The sequence below is a fragment of the Heterodontus francisci genome, chromosome 9 (genome assembly GCF_036365525.1).
Source record: "Heterodontus francisci isolate sHetFra1 chromosome 9, sHetFra1.hap1, whole genome shotgun sequence".
Lineage (NCBI taxonomy): Eukaryota > Metazoa > Chordata > Chondrichthyes > Heterodontiformes > Heterodontidae > Heterodontus > Heterodontus francisci.
Window position 1 is genome coordinate 36,165,204 of NC_090379.1, and position 15,567 is coordinate 36,180,770.

A 15,567-nucleotide genomic window follows, 5' to 3' on the forward strand; every position below is an offset into this window, starting at 1 on the left:
GTCAATATATTATCACTAAACCTACTACCAATGCACAGAAGATGTGGACCACTCTTGCCAAATATGGAGAGATTATAAGAGATGAGCAGAATAAAGGCAAATCAATGAAGGATTAACTTCAGTGTTACAACATCTTCTTTCTTTTTTTTCTTTTGGGCCTCCTTATCTCGAGAGACAATGGATACGTGCCTGGAGGTGGTCAGTGGTTTGTGAAGCAGCGCCTGGAGTGACTATAAAGGCCAATTCTTGAGTGACAGAACAACATAGGTTCGCACCTACAAGCAAAATGGTATCAATCTTCACAGCCAATGATGCAACATCCAAGAATGAATCCTTACTTTTCTCACCCATATTATTCGGGCCCAGCTCTCTTCCGAGATTGGCTTACTAAAATGGAAGCAGGAACTTAGAGGAAGAGCTGCTTTGGAAAATGTTTAAAGCCCAAGGCTTTAAATGACAAATGGAGTTCAATGTGAGGAAGTATGGGGTCATCCATTTTTAATCAAAGAAAGACAAATCTGAATAAATTCTTAATGGTGAGAGACTAGGAGCTGTGGAAGAACAAAGGGATGTAGCTGTCCATGCATATAAATCACTAAACGCTAGTGTACAGGAACAATAAGTAATCAAAAATGCTAACGGAATGTTGACCTTTATCTCAAATGGGCTGGAATTCAAAAGTGAAGAAGTGATACCTCAGTTGTACAGAGTCTTGGACAGACTCCACCTGAAGCACTGCATTGCTTTTAGGTACCAGATCCCAGAAAATATATATTGTCATTGTATGTGGTCCAATTCCTGGGATATTGAATCTGTTTAAGCAATTCACTGCCAGAGTTAAAATGCTTTGATATTTAAATGTAAACATGACTAACAAAGGTTGAGATGGTAGTTACCAATTGTCTTGTTGCATCAGATCAACACTCCTTCTCGTTCATGTAGTTGTCATACAGCCAAAGGGTGAATTCTAGCTTGCTCTGTTTTATGTAATGCGAAACAAACTTGTGCTACTTTGTGAAGCCAAAATATAGAAGAGTATATACAAATTAAATTCTACATACTGAGACATCAATTCCTCTTTCATTATAGCCCAAGTTTGAGGCCTTCCAACAGTTTCTACCTGCCGAGTCTGATTTAATTTGCAACCTATCTGACCCAAATTTAGCGCTATTAAATTCTTCCTGCACTCATTCTTCTTAACCGTATTGTATCCCAAAGTTGCCCTCGCAGCAGTTAACACAGTCCCACATTTCACCTGTTGGATGAAAGATTTTCTGTCCCCCACCAACATTTTTCACAACTCATCTCAAGAAAAGCACCGGCTAGACAGAGAGGGAAGCGTCTTTGAAGATTTCATTTCAATCCATCTTGAGGCTCAGACCAGAAGTTTGGGGGGGTGAAGGAGTGAAAGGGCAGGTTTTCTGTATTACCATATAATCCAATGCCACTTTCAAGTACTGGAGCTCTCTAAATATCAGTGCAAAAGTCAATCCTCACCTTATAGGTGGGTTGATTCCTTGCCCATTCTTCACATATAAACCTCGCCAGTGAGTGTGAGCAGGGTACTTCTCTTGGGGTGTGGATGGGGAGACACACATCACAGTTGAGTCCAAAACTATTCATTAAATTGCTTGGAGCGAACAATCCAATCCTATTCTCATCGGACACTGGAACACTGGTATTTCCAGCAAGAGCTCTGGATAGCAATCAGGAAAGGTAACCCTAGACAAGTCCCCTTCCGAATAAAATGGTGATGAGTTCATCAGTATCATGTCTATTTAGCCTGGGATATTCCAAATCAGTACAGAGACTCATTTATCAATTTTCTGAATCATGGGGCAGTCCTATTTATATCTAGAATGTATGGGGCGGACAGAAATTCCAATGTGTGAAGTAGCACAACTGCTGAGAAGGACGATTCACAAATGTAAATTTACACTTTATGAACTGCTGTCTTTCACCAAAGTGTCTGGTAAACCTTTCGGCAAGAATACAAATTGATTTTCACAGTGTAGCTATGGATGGCTGTTGCTTCTTCTTGTTTTTCTTAAGAAAAGACCTTCAAGTCTATTCAGAGTATAGTTGCTCGTGTGCTCCCATTAATGAATCCTGACTGTAAAAACACTGGAAGGATTCTGCACAATAAGGGTGATTGTACAAAATTGCAAAGGGGTTGTAAAATTATGAGCAAAATGTATAATCATAAAAGTCTTGTAGCAAATTTTGAATAAAATGGGAGCTTGCTGCTGGTCTCAGCCGAGCAATGGGAGGGATGTTACAAGTGGCTTAGCAACCCTTGCGCCCCTGTCTTTTTTCCTGCCAACTGCTAAGTCTCTTCGACTCGCCACACTTTAGCCCCGCCTTTATGGCTGTCCGCCAGCTCTGGCGAATGCTGGCAATTGACTCCCACGACTTGTGATCAATGTCACAGGATTTCATGTCGCGTTTGCAGACGTCTTTAAAGCGGAGACATGGACGGCCAATGGGTCTGATACCAGTGGCGAGCTCGCTGTACAATGTGTCTTTGGGGATCCGGCCATCCTCCATGCGGCTCACATGGCCAAGCCATCTCAAGTGCCGCTGACTCAGTAGGGTGTATAAGCTGGGGATGTTGGCCGCCTTGAGGACTTCTGTGTTGGAGATACGGTCCTGCCACCTGATGCCAAGTATTCTCCGGAGGCAGCGAAGATGGAATGAATTGAGACGACGCTCTTGGCTGACATACGTTGTCCAGGCCTCGCTGCCATAGAGCAAGGTACTGAGGACACAGGCTTGATACACTCGGACTTTTGTGTTCCGTGTCAGTGCGCCATTTCCCCACACTCTCTTGGCCAGTCTGGACATAGCAGTGGAAGCCTTTCCCATGCGCTTGTTGATTTCTGCATCTGGAGACAGGTTACTGGTGATAGTTGATCCTAGGTAGGTGAACTCTTGAACCACTTCCAGAGCATGGTCGCCAATATTGATGGATGGAGCATTTCTGACGTCGACCTACCATTGGATACTTAATATTAAGAACTTTTACAGGACTATTAAGTTCTACCAATATAACACCCAGACCCACCCTGGAAAAAGGGTTAAAAGATAAGGTTTGGAAGGGTTGCAGTTGCAATGGATGGTGGAGAGGAATGCCTGATGGTGGATTCATACTGGCTTCAGACTGACTTCTGACTAACACTCTTAGGTAGTTCAGGGAGACTTTGTGAAGAAGCAAGGCACTGAAAGAAAGTAGAAATAAGAGAAAGAGAATGCTGTTCCATCCTGCCCGACCTTGATCCATACTCGCTACTTGTCACGGACGTATGTTTTTGCTATATAACTAGTGTGTTAGATTCTGTCTTAACTCAGTGATTAAACTCAACATTGCACCATATTGGTTGCAGTCAATCCTGCTTAATTGAAATAATAACGAATTAGTCGATTGATTAGACTGATTGATAACTACAGCAATTCTGCTTAAATAAAAATTTTACAGCAGTTCCAATCCACATCCTTGGATCGGGTTGGTCGCTCGCCTACCTTCCAACCTCAGTTAAAGCTGGAATTGGACGAGTTGGAGGCAGGTTTGGGGTTGGAAACAGATTACTCAATCTTTCATCCTCCAACCAATCCAAAACCACCTGCTTTCTTAAGGTTAAAGTTTCCCCCAGGGAGTCTAACTGATACTGAATGAGCAGTGCATTTTTAAACACAAAGTGGCTTTAGACTATGAAATGCTCTAAAAGAAATAACGGTAGAGGCCGAATCCACTATAGCTTTTAAAATAGAAAGGATAAACATTGAAAAAGAAAAATTTAAGTTGAGTATGGGAAAGGACATAGGAATGGGTTAGCATGGATAGCTCTTTCAGAGAGGCAGAAGGGGGCCATTGGACAGAAAGATTCTATGAGGCACTATTGGACATTTGAGAGATGTGAAAAGGGGTCTTCTCTTTTGATTCTGCAGTATGTTGGGCTTCTGGTGCTGTGGAATCCTCCCTATTAACACTGTGGGACATATTGCACACTTGGTGTATCTGCAGTTGAATGTCATGTTTAGGATTTGAGACCTGGCTGCTGACCTTCTCCTGTTGATTGCAGGTGGTCTATTCTGTCCAGTCATGCAAAACCTGCACTGCTAGATTATATAGGCCGAGCGCTCAGCTTGCAGCTGCTGGGAAGCACAGCAGTATATGAAAAGGATTGGAGAAGAAGTGCCGCTTCATTTACATGGCAGCACAAACACTGAAGTCAGGTCTGCCATCCTAAATCCTCCAAACTGAGGAAACTTCTGAGCAGATGAAGAATTAGCTAAGTTTTTTTCATTCACAAGATGTGAGCATCACTGGTTAGTACAGCATTTATTGGCTATCCTTAATTGCCCTTCAGAAAGTGGTGGTGAACCACCTTCTTGAACTGCTGCAGTCCTTGTGGTGTAGGTAGACCTACAGTGCTTTTTTTTAATTCATTCATGGGATGTGGGCGTCACTGGCCAGGCCAGCATTTATTGCCCATCCCTAATTGCCCTAACTGAGTGGCTTGCTAGGCCATTTCAGAGGGCATGTAAGAGTCAACCACATTGCTGTGGGTCTGGAGTCACATGTAGGCCAGACCAGGTAAGGACAGCAGATTTCCTTCCCTAAAGGACATTAGTGAACCAGATGGGTTTTTATAACAATCGACAATGGTTTCATGGCCATCATTAGACTAGCTTTTTAATTCCAGATTTATTAATTGAATTCAAATTCCACCTTCTGCCGTGGTGGGATTTGAACCCATGTCCCCAGAGCAATACCCTGGGTCTCTGGTCCAGTGACAATACCACTACGCCACCACCTTCCACAAGGTATTAGAGAGGGAGTTCCAGGATTTTGACCCAGCATCAATGAAGGAACAGTGATATAGTTCCAAGTCAGGATGGTGTGTGAATTGGAGGGGAACTTGGAGGTAGTGGTGTTTCCATATACCTGCTGCCCTTGTCCTAGGTGGCAGAAGTCGTGGGTTTGGGAGGTACTGTCAGAGAGGGTTTAGCAAATTGCTGCAGTGCATGCTGTGGATAGTAGGCACTGCAGCCACAGTGTGCCAGTGGTGGAGCGAGTTAACGTTTAAGGTTGTGGATGGGGTGCCAATCAAGCACTGAAAGCGTGAGGTGCAGCCAAATTTACTCAGGATAATGGAGCTGTTTTAGGACCCAAGAAGCTTTGGATTGTCATAAACCATTCATTCATTCTGTTTGATATATCATTTACCAGCAATCTAAGTAATGCAGCAAGGGCGATTGTTCAGAAATGAGGACAAGTTGGAAGGTCAGGGATTGACATCAGAAAGGGGTATAACAGAGGATTACTGCAGTTATGCCAGGACCCTGTTTAACATTGATGATTTCACGTTCCCTACAGACCATGACATGACCATCAGCTCCACTGATTGCACTAAATAATGCAAAGTACACAAACAGACACTGCTCCTGGCTAACAGCCAGAGGAACTTGATCTCTGAGATCAACAAATAATGTCACTGCTGGCAAACAGCCCAACAGACTGGTTAAAAAACAAAAGGGCACAGTTCTTCCTTATTTACACAGGAAGACTAACTGATACAGAATGAGCAGTGCACTGAAAAATTATACTAAGAGGTGCAGCCAGTTCTAATAACATGTACAGCCGACAGGAAATAATAGAGCCTGTCTAATCTGCTTACACTCTTAATTGTGTGTCCTTCCCCTTTTGAAAAGATGCAGTTTCCCATAACCCTGCAATGGAAATGATATAAATGTAACTGTCACTGGATGGTTATTCATCATTCAGGACAATGCACGGAGCTGAATCATTAACAGGAACCATTGTTCACTGAGTGCACATCATCCAGCTACTGCCACATAAGCACTAACTAGATTTAAAACGAAATGGAAATCATTTGATACGATTAAAATCGAACTTTAGTTTGAAAGACAAACCAAGGTGCTTCAATGTGACCAGTACTCTTGATTATAATTGAATCAGACATTAGTTTCAGATCAGTTTTAGTGTGCTTCACTGCACAAGCAATTCACTTGGCCTTTTCGTTAATGTGATCCTACAAAACATTCTATATTTCTGTGGTTATACATTAGTGAGTCATGCACAATAGTCAAACAGCTGAATTGGTGCAGTGCACAGGAAGACTCATTACATGTATTTCAGCGCTTTGAGACATCTTTCACCAGAAATTACTGCACATGCTTCTGGCTTCACACATCTCACCTCCTCCTAACAATCGTAGTATCATCACTAATTTTTCCTCCTCCTCTCTTAAAATAAACCCAGCCAATAGTGGCAATGACAAGTAGTATTTGCACAAGAAAGAAAGAGTCTGCATGAGTGCCTTTCATGACCCCAGGATGTCTTAAAGCACTTTACAGCCAATCAGGCACTTTTGAAGTGTAGTCACTGTTGTAATGTAGGAAAAGGCAGCAGTCAATTTGTGCACAGCAAGGTTGGCTGCCAAACACCTGAAAGACTTGCAGGTTGATAGGTAAATTGGCCATTATAAATTGCCCCTAGTATAGGTAGGTGGTAGGGGACTATAGGGACAGGCGTGGATGTGGTAGGAATGAGGGATTTTTGTAGGATTAGTGTTAATGGTCGGCACAGACTCGGTGGGCCGAAGGGCCTGTTTCAGTGCTGTATCGCTAAATCTAAATCTAAAAAAAAACTGATCACTGCTAACAGCACAATTGAATTCTGCAAAAGGGATCTCAAACTGGTGTTAGGTCCACTATTTGCACATGCAAAGGGCCTAATGCCTGGTTCAGATGCACATGCTGAACGCTTATGGAGGAGCACTTACCAATATGGTCGGGGCTGGATTTCCAGCGCTGAATGAATGCACTCATGCCGCCTGCCATATTAGACCCTTAGTTGCCCATTTTCTGCCTGTAAATTGGGCATATCACAATCCAATTTCTAGGCCAATGTATTTGGAAATATTAACAAGTTTTAAACTTTGGGGTGGATGACAAATGATTTGCAAATATATTGACCTAGGAGCAGAGATGGTCCTATGATGCATATTTTAAATGGGGATTTGAGTTTACATGTTGACTGTGAAGCCCACCAAAATACATTGAGCCTGTATTTACTGAACAGATTATGACCATTACCAACATTTTTTTCAAGAAAGTGCTTTTTCAGAAATTACTCTGAGTAAATCAGTGGCTGGAATACAGACGCCTGATAATTATTGTCTAAATTTGTTTTTCCAGATTGAACCTTTTAATTTTCTGTAAAGAGCTGTTAAAGGCAAGTCAGAAATATTAATTTCCATTTCTGACTTAATTCTAGGTGCTGCATACACAAAATTGAAGGCCGGAACTGGGACAGAAAAGCTGGGCAGCTGTTAGAGCTTAGGTACAAGCTTACCATGATTTTTGCCTACATTATAGTCAGCAATCTGATTAATTTATGAGCTGCATTTTGAAGCAGCTATTTGCATTTGACTGGAGAACAAAATGACCCCTCAACTGACCAATGACCTTATGGGCCCATTATGAAAAATAAAGGTTCTTGAAAGTATTGTGCCTTATTCCAGATGGGAGCAAACAGAATGTAAAACTGATACCTATTTAATATTTTTCCAGTATGGAAAAAACCCTCTATAAAATATCTGATTACAAAAATGATCCTGTTGCCAGAGTAATATATGATAATGTACTACTGCTAACATTATATAGACAAGCCCCAGAAGAGAGAATGATGTAATATTGATGAAATTATGGATTATAATCATACATTTAGATGACAGCCGTGGCTCAGTTGGTAGCACTTGTGCCTCTAAGTCGGAAGTTGTGGGCTCAGGTCCTACTGTAGGGCTTGAGCACAAAAATCAAGGCTGACATTCCAGTGCAGTACTGAGGGAGCACTGCACTGTCAGAGGTGCCATTTTTCAGGTGAGACATTAAACCAAGATGCTGTCTGCCCAGGGCCAGTACTGTGGGAAGTGTGCACCATGGGAGGTGCTGTTTTTAACGAATATACAAACATATGAATTAGGAGCAGAGTAGGCCATTTGGCCCCTCGCACATGCTCCAGCATTCAATAAGATCATGGCTGATCTGTTTGTGTCTCGAATTCCACACTCCCATCTACCCCCAGTAAACTTTGATTCCATTGCCTAACAAGAATCTATCTACCACCACCTTAAAATTATTCAATGACCCCGCCTCCACCACCTTCTGTGGCAGAGAGTTCCAAAGTCGCACAACACTCAGAAAAAATGTCTCCTCATCTCTGTCCTAAAAGGGCGACCCTAATTTTAAAACAGTGTCCCCTAGTTCTGGACACACCTTCAAGAAGAAACATCCTTTCCACATCCACCTTGTCAAGACCGTTCAGGATCATATATACTTCAATCAAGTCTCCCTTCATTCTTCTAAACTCCAGTGAAAACAAGCCCAGTCTGTCCAATATTTCCTCATAAGACAACCCGCTCATTCCAAGTATCAGTCTAGTAAACCTCCTCTGAACCACCTCCAATGCATTCACATCTTTCCTTAAATAAGGAGACCAAAACTGCACACAGTCTTCAAGATGTGATCTCAGCAATGTCTTGTATAACTGAAGCATAACATCCTTACTTTTATTTTCAATTCCACTTGTAATAAAGGATAGCATTCCATTAGCCTTCTTTATTACTTGCTGTACCTGCATACTAATTTTTTGTGCCTCATGCACGAGAACACCTAGATCCCTCTGCACCTCGGAATTCTGCAGTCATTCTCCGTTTAAGAAATACTCTGCTTTTTTATTCTTCCTGCCAAAGTGAACAACTTCACATTTACTCATATTATACTCCATCTGCCAGATTTTTGCCCACTCACTCAACTTATCTGTAGCGGTCTGCAAGCTCCTTGTGTCCTCTTCACAACATACTTTCCTACCCTATCTTTGTGTCAGCTGCAAATTTAGCTACCATGCCATCGCCCCCCTCATCTAATTCATTGATAAAAATTGTAAAAGGTTGAGGCCCCAGCACAGACCTCTGCAGGACTCCACTCGTCACATCCTGCCAATCAGAAAAGGACCCATTTATGCATACTCTCTGTTTTCTGCCAGCCAGCCAATCTTCTATCCGTGCTAATATGTTACCCACTACACCACGAGCTCCTACCTTGCAAAATAACCTTTTATGTGACACCATGTCAAATGCCTGCGGGAAATCCAAGTACAGTACACCAATGGGCTCCCCTTTATCCACGGCACATGTTACTCCTTCAAAGAACTCCAATAAATTGGTTAAACATGATTTCCCTTTCACAAAGCCATGCTGATTATTCCCGATTACCTTGGGTTTTTCTAAGTGCCCAGCTATAGCCTCCTTAATGATCAATTCTAACACCTTCCCCATGACAGACGTCAAGCTAACTGGCCTATAGTTACCTGTTTTCTGCCTCCCTCCCTTCTTGAATAGAGGGGTTATATTTGCTACTTTCCAGTCTGATGGAACCTTTCCAGAATCTAGTGAATTTTGAAAAATTAGCACTAATGCATCTACTACCTCATTACACACCTCTTTTAAGACCCTAGGATGAAGTCCATCAGGACCTGGGAACTTGTCAGCCCGCAGGTCCATCAGTTTGGTCAGTACCGCTTCCCTGGTGATTGTAATTTCACTAAGTTCCTCTCTACCTTCCACCTCCTGATTTACAGCTATTACTGGAATGTTTTTTGTATCCTCTATAGTGAAGACAGAAGCAAAATGTTTGTTCATCCCATCTGCCATTTCCTTATTATTTACTATTAACTCCCCATTCTCACTCTTTACAGGACCAACATTCACTTTACTTACTCTTTTCCTTTTTAAATAACTGTAGAAACTCTTGATATCCGTTTTTACATTTCTAGTTAGCTTCCTCTCATACTCTAATTTCTTTCTCCTGATTAACCTTTTAGTCATTCTCTGCCGCTCTTTATATTCTGACCAAACATCTGACCTGCCACTCATCTTTGCGCAATTATATGCCTTTTCTTAAGTTTGATGCTTTCTTTAACTTCTTTAGTTAACCACGGATGGTGACTTCTCCCCTTAGAATTTTTCTTTGTAGTAGGGATATACTTATCCTGAGTACTCTGAAATATTCCCTTGAATGTCTGCCACTGCTTCTCTATTGATCTATCTCCTAGCCTAGTAACCCAGTTCACTTCAACTAGCTCAGCTTTCATGCCCACATGGTTGCCCTTATTTAAGTTTAAAATACTAGTCTTAGACTCACTCTGCTCTCTTTCAAACTGGATGTAAAATTCAATCATATTGTGATCGCTGCTACCTAGAGGTGCCTTTACTCTGAGATCATTAATTAATTCTGTCACATTACACAATACCAAGTCTAATATAACTTGCTCTCTGGTTGGTTCCAGGATGTGTTGCTCTCAGAAACTATCTCAAAAGCATTCTATGACCTTCTCATCCAGGCTACTATCGCCAAACTGATTTTTCCAGTTTATATGTAGATTACAATCACCCATGATTACTGCCGTCCCTTTATCACAAGCACTCAATATTTCTTCTTGTATACTTTGTCCTACATTATGGTTACTGTTAGGGGGCCTGTAGGCCACTCCCACTCGTGAATTCTTTCCCCTACTATTCCTCATCTCCACCCAAACCTGATCTCCTGAACCAAGGTCATCTCTCACTATTGCACCAATGCCATCCTTGATTAACAGTGCTACCCCTCCACCTTAACCTAGCTTCCTATTTTCTTGAACATCATATACCCCTCAATATTCAGGACTCAATCCTGGTCATCCTGCAGCCATGTCTCCGTATTGGCTATCAGATCATATTTATTTACTTCTATGTGCGCTATCAGTTCCTCTTCTTTGTTATGAATGCTACCTGCATTCAGATACACAGCCTTTAGTTTTGCCTTTTTGTTATCTTTGTAACATCTAGTCTTGACAGTTGGTGTGTTATTAGGTTTTTCCCCTCTGTCCCTTCCTGCCATTCTCTGACCTTCATTTCCCATATTACTATTCTGCTCTCCTGCCTTGACTCTACCCCTTGGTTTGCTACGTCTACCCAGGCTTGATCCCCCACCCCCCTTGTTTAGTTTAAAGCCCTCTCTACTTCCCCAGTTATACGAGTTGCTGGAACACTGGTCCCAGCACGGTTCAGGTGAAGACCATGCCAATGGTACAGCCCCCACTTTCCCCAGTACTGGTGCCAGTGCCCCATGAATCAAAGCCCACTTCTCCCACACCAGTCTTTGAGCCACATATTAATTTCACTAATCTCATGTGCCCTCTGCCACGTGGCTCAGGTAATAATCCAGAGATTATTACCCTTGAGGTTCTGCTCTTCAATTTGATGCCTAGTTCCTCATACTGTCTAAGCAGAAACTCTTTCCTAGTCTTACCTATATCGTTGGTACCTACATGGACCACGACAACTGGATCCTCCCCCTTCCACTCCAAGTTCCTGTCCAGCCCTGAGCAGATGTCCCGAGCTCTGCACCGGACCAGGCAACACAGCCTTCTGGACTCACGCTCTCGGCTGCACAGAAGTGTTAATCCCCCTGACTATACTATCCCCAACTACCACTACATTCCTTTTTGCTCCCCCCCACTTGAATGACTTCCTGTACCACAGTGCCGTGGCCTGTCTGCTCATCTACCTTGCAGGCCTCGCTTTCGTCCACACAGGTTGAGAGCACCTCAAACCTGTTTGGCAATTGCAAAGTCTAAGGCGCCTCCACTACTGTCTGCTGAGTCCCTTTACCTGCCTCACTCACAGTCTCATCCTCCTGTCTCTCACTGCAGACCAAAACAGATGATCCTGTTCTAAGAGGTGTGACCGTCTTCTGGAACAAAACGTCCAGGTATTTCTCCCCCTCCCCTATTTTGCGCAGTGTTTGCAGTTCAGCTTCCAGATCAATAATCCTATTCCAGAATTCCTCTAGCTGCTTACACTTTATGCAGACCTTGGCATCCAAAAGCTCCCACATATCACAGCTGCAACATAACACCTGTCCTGTCATTGTTACTTATGCTATTAGTTAATTCACTTTAATTACTTAATCACTTTCTTAATTAATTCTCTCACTGTTTCCCAATCTATTAAGCTTAACTAGTATTACCAAATAAAAACCTTACAATTTCGAAAATTATCTGAGTTTTCAAAGATAAATGATAAAATACTCACCAACCAATCACCTACCTTGGAGTCAAAGGAAGAAGACTTACCAGCTACTGGAGACTAAAAAGGATAGGAAAAGGAGACCCTCTATTTCCCTCTGCACCAAATTCCAGCTTCACTCTGGCAATGTCTCACTCAGGCGAATGTCTTTTCTCACTGTGTCCCCTCACCCAAAGAGGCATTAAACTGAGCCCCCATCTGCTCTCTTAGGTTAATGTAAAAGATTCTGTGGCAGTTTTTGAAGAGGAGTCCAGGCCAACATTTATATCTCAATTAATGACACTAAAACAAATAATCTAGTTGTTATCTTATTGCTGTTTATGGGAGCTTGCTGTGTGCAAATTGCTGCATTTCTTGCATTACAACACTTGCAAAGTATTTAATTGGCTATAAAGTGCTTTGGGACATGGTGAGGTCATGAAAGATGCAGGATAAATGTTAGTCTTTTTCTGGATTCTGCTCCCTTGCTGTCGAATGCTCTCTGTTTTGCTGCACTCCATTTGCTTCCTGTGACCTCTGACTTCACTCGCCCCCATCACTCCTCTGTCACCCTTTCATGAGGTTGGACTGGTTCCCCCAGCTACTGTTGCTGCTCTCAATCCTCATCTCTGCACAGCTGTTCCTTGGATCAGCCCCCTTATCTGCAGTGATCCTGCTGATTTACCTTTCACCCCTCAAATGGCTCCACTCCCTCTTCACAAATGTCTTACTGCTGGGACTACACCCAGCCATCGGAAGCAACAGGAAGGACAGTCCCGGAACAAGGGCCTGGCCGGGCACAATTGGCTGGGCACCGGCGAGGCAAGGGTGGTTGGTTGAGTGGGGGGGGTGGGGGTGGGGGAAGGAGAGTGTTGTGCATTGGGGGAGGTTGGGGCTTCAGGCATGACCCTCTGTGAGGCACAGGGTGCTCGATCAGGAGGGCCACACCCCAGCCCACAAGAAGGCCACCTGGTTGTACCAGGCGGGGTTCTTGGGGGCTTTGCAATCTGTCCACCAAGGATAAAATACCCGCGGGGGCGGGAGGAGGCCCTTAAGTGGCAGTTAATTGGCCACTTAACGGCCTTGATTGTCCTCGGGCGGGCGGGCCATTTCTCGCCACCGCTGCCCCACGTATAATTGCAGCGGGGGCGGGAGGGGTTCCGGAACAGCCACCACCCCCCGCCTCCCACTCAATTTTACACCCCAAACATACTGCCGCCAGCTCGCTTGTTGGGAAGAGCCGTAAAATTCCGGCCAAGGGGAGAGAAGCAACAAAGAAGAGAAAGAGAAACAGAAGAGAGAATCAGCAACAATAAGACATGAGAGTCATGTAAGAATAGTGCCTATATTCCAACTCGCCATATAAAGAAATTCACAGCTTCAGTTGACAACATTTTTTTAGGAAAATTACTATTGTTTAATAATGACAGCTTGCATTTACAATAGAAAAACATCTCAAGGTGCTTGACAAAGAAGAAAGGAGAGTATGCTGAGCCTGTGTAAAGGTGATCGAGAGCTTGGTTGCAGACATGGGTTTGAGAAGGTTTCTAAAAGTTGGGAGGCAGGTACGCACATGGAGGGGTTTAAGGAGAAGATTGCAGAGTGTAAGCTTGAGGCAGCTGTAGGCTCTACCACCAAAGGAGGTGTATAAGGAGGGAGGAATGTACAAGAGGCCAGAATCAGACAACAAGGAAAAACAATATCTTGAAGATCAGAATACCGAGCAACAGTTAACAAAATCAATATTGATTGAACTTGTGGCATCACATAATTGCAGTTTTAGTCATTGTTATTACTTTAAATGTAATATTTAAAGAAAGACTTGCATTTATATTGCAACTTTCATAACCACTGGACATTTCAAAGTACTTTATAGCCAATGAGGTGTAGTCATTGTTAGAAAACATAGCAGCCAATTTGCACACAGCAAGCTACTACAATCATCAATGTGATAATAACCAGAAAATCTGTTTTTGTGAAGATTATTGAGGGATAAATATTGTCCAGGACACCGGGGATAACTCCCCTCTCTTCTTTGAAATAGTGCACAGGATCTTTTACATCCATTAGAGAGGGCAGATGGGTTTTTATCAGTTTCACGTCTCATCCAAACAACAGAACCTCTGACAGTGCAGCACACCCTCAGTGCTGCACTGCAGTGTCAGCCTTTTACTGCTCAAGTCCTGGAGTGGGAATTGAACCCACAATCTTCTAACTCAGAAGCAAGAATGCTACTAACAGAACCGTAGCTTTAGTCAAGCTAGCTTTAGTAATTAATTATCTATAACATTATTTATTGAAAACTATTTTTGTGAATGATTTTTAAACTATTTGTTACATATTGATATTAAAATTTGATGTCTGCATGCAGTTCTTACTTCTCAAACCTGTGGCCCCATTTATAATGGAAACTGTTTATTTAAATTAGTCATACTATAATTACACCTCCCCCTCTTGCTCTGTAGCATATCAATTTTGCATCTCTCGGTTCCTCGGCTGCACCTTTCACGTCTTCAGTACGTACCAAACTGCTTTGCAGCCAATGAATTAATTTTGAAGTGTAGTCACTGTTGTAATGTCAGGAAACAAAGCAGCAAATTGTGCATAGCAAGAACCCACAAACATTAGTGATGTTGGTTAAAATGCAAGGAACAGCCAATGTTCCAAAAAACTCTACTTCACTTCTCAAACTGCCACAAGCTTTGCTACTTAAATATAAATAATGTAAAAGCATTAAAAAATGGAAAAATATATCAGTTTATAATAAGGACTGATTCAATTTGTAATATATCTATACTACTTGTTGAAAATCTTAGGTCTACATGCTCTGCCTCCTTGCCCTGCTTCACCTGATGACTATGCTTGGTATTGACTCACCCACCCTGGGCAACACCTCAAGCAATCAATCTCATAATTAAGAAGAACTTCATTTCGCAACAGGCCATATAAAGCCCTCTCTCCCCAATGTGTAGTGTAAAATACACTTTTCTGCAGTCTATTCTGACTATCCCAAGAGGTACTAAGAATGAATTCTGGTCAACTTCATGCCTTCATTTCCATCCATTCTTCCCCAGCTATCAGCTTTTAAGATTGATGGATATAGCTGCAGAGCAGCAACAATTTGCACCATAGTATCTTTAAAGTAATAAATCATCCCAAAGTACCAGTGATGAAAACAGACATTAAGCATTGATAGAAGGGCGAGGGAAAATGACTAAAAGCATGGTCAAAGAGATTTGAGGGAGTGAAGGGATTTAGAAGGGAGAGGAAAGAGTACAAACATGGAAAAATTAATCGAATGAAAACAAGAAACAGGAGTAGGCCATTTGGTTAGATGATGCTGATGTGTTCCTCAACTCTATTTACACGCCTTTACTCCATATCCTTCAATACACTTACCCAACAAAAATCTATTGATCTCCATCTTGAAAATAGA

At 42.5% G+C, this 15,567-nt stretch overlaps 1 protein-coding gene across 1 annotated transcript in view; it reads right to left on the reverse strand.

The window, feature by feature from the left end:
- Positions 1–15,567, reverse strand: part of prkcha (protein kinase C, eta, a) — a 223,200-nt gene that overhangs the window by 38,463 nt on the left and 169,170 nt on the right. The window lies entirely within an intron of this gene.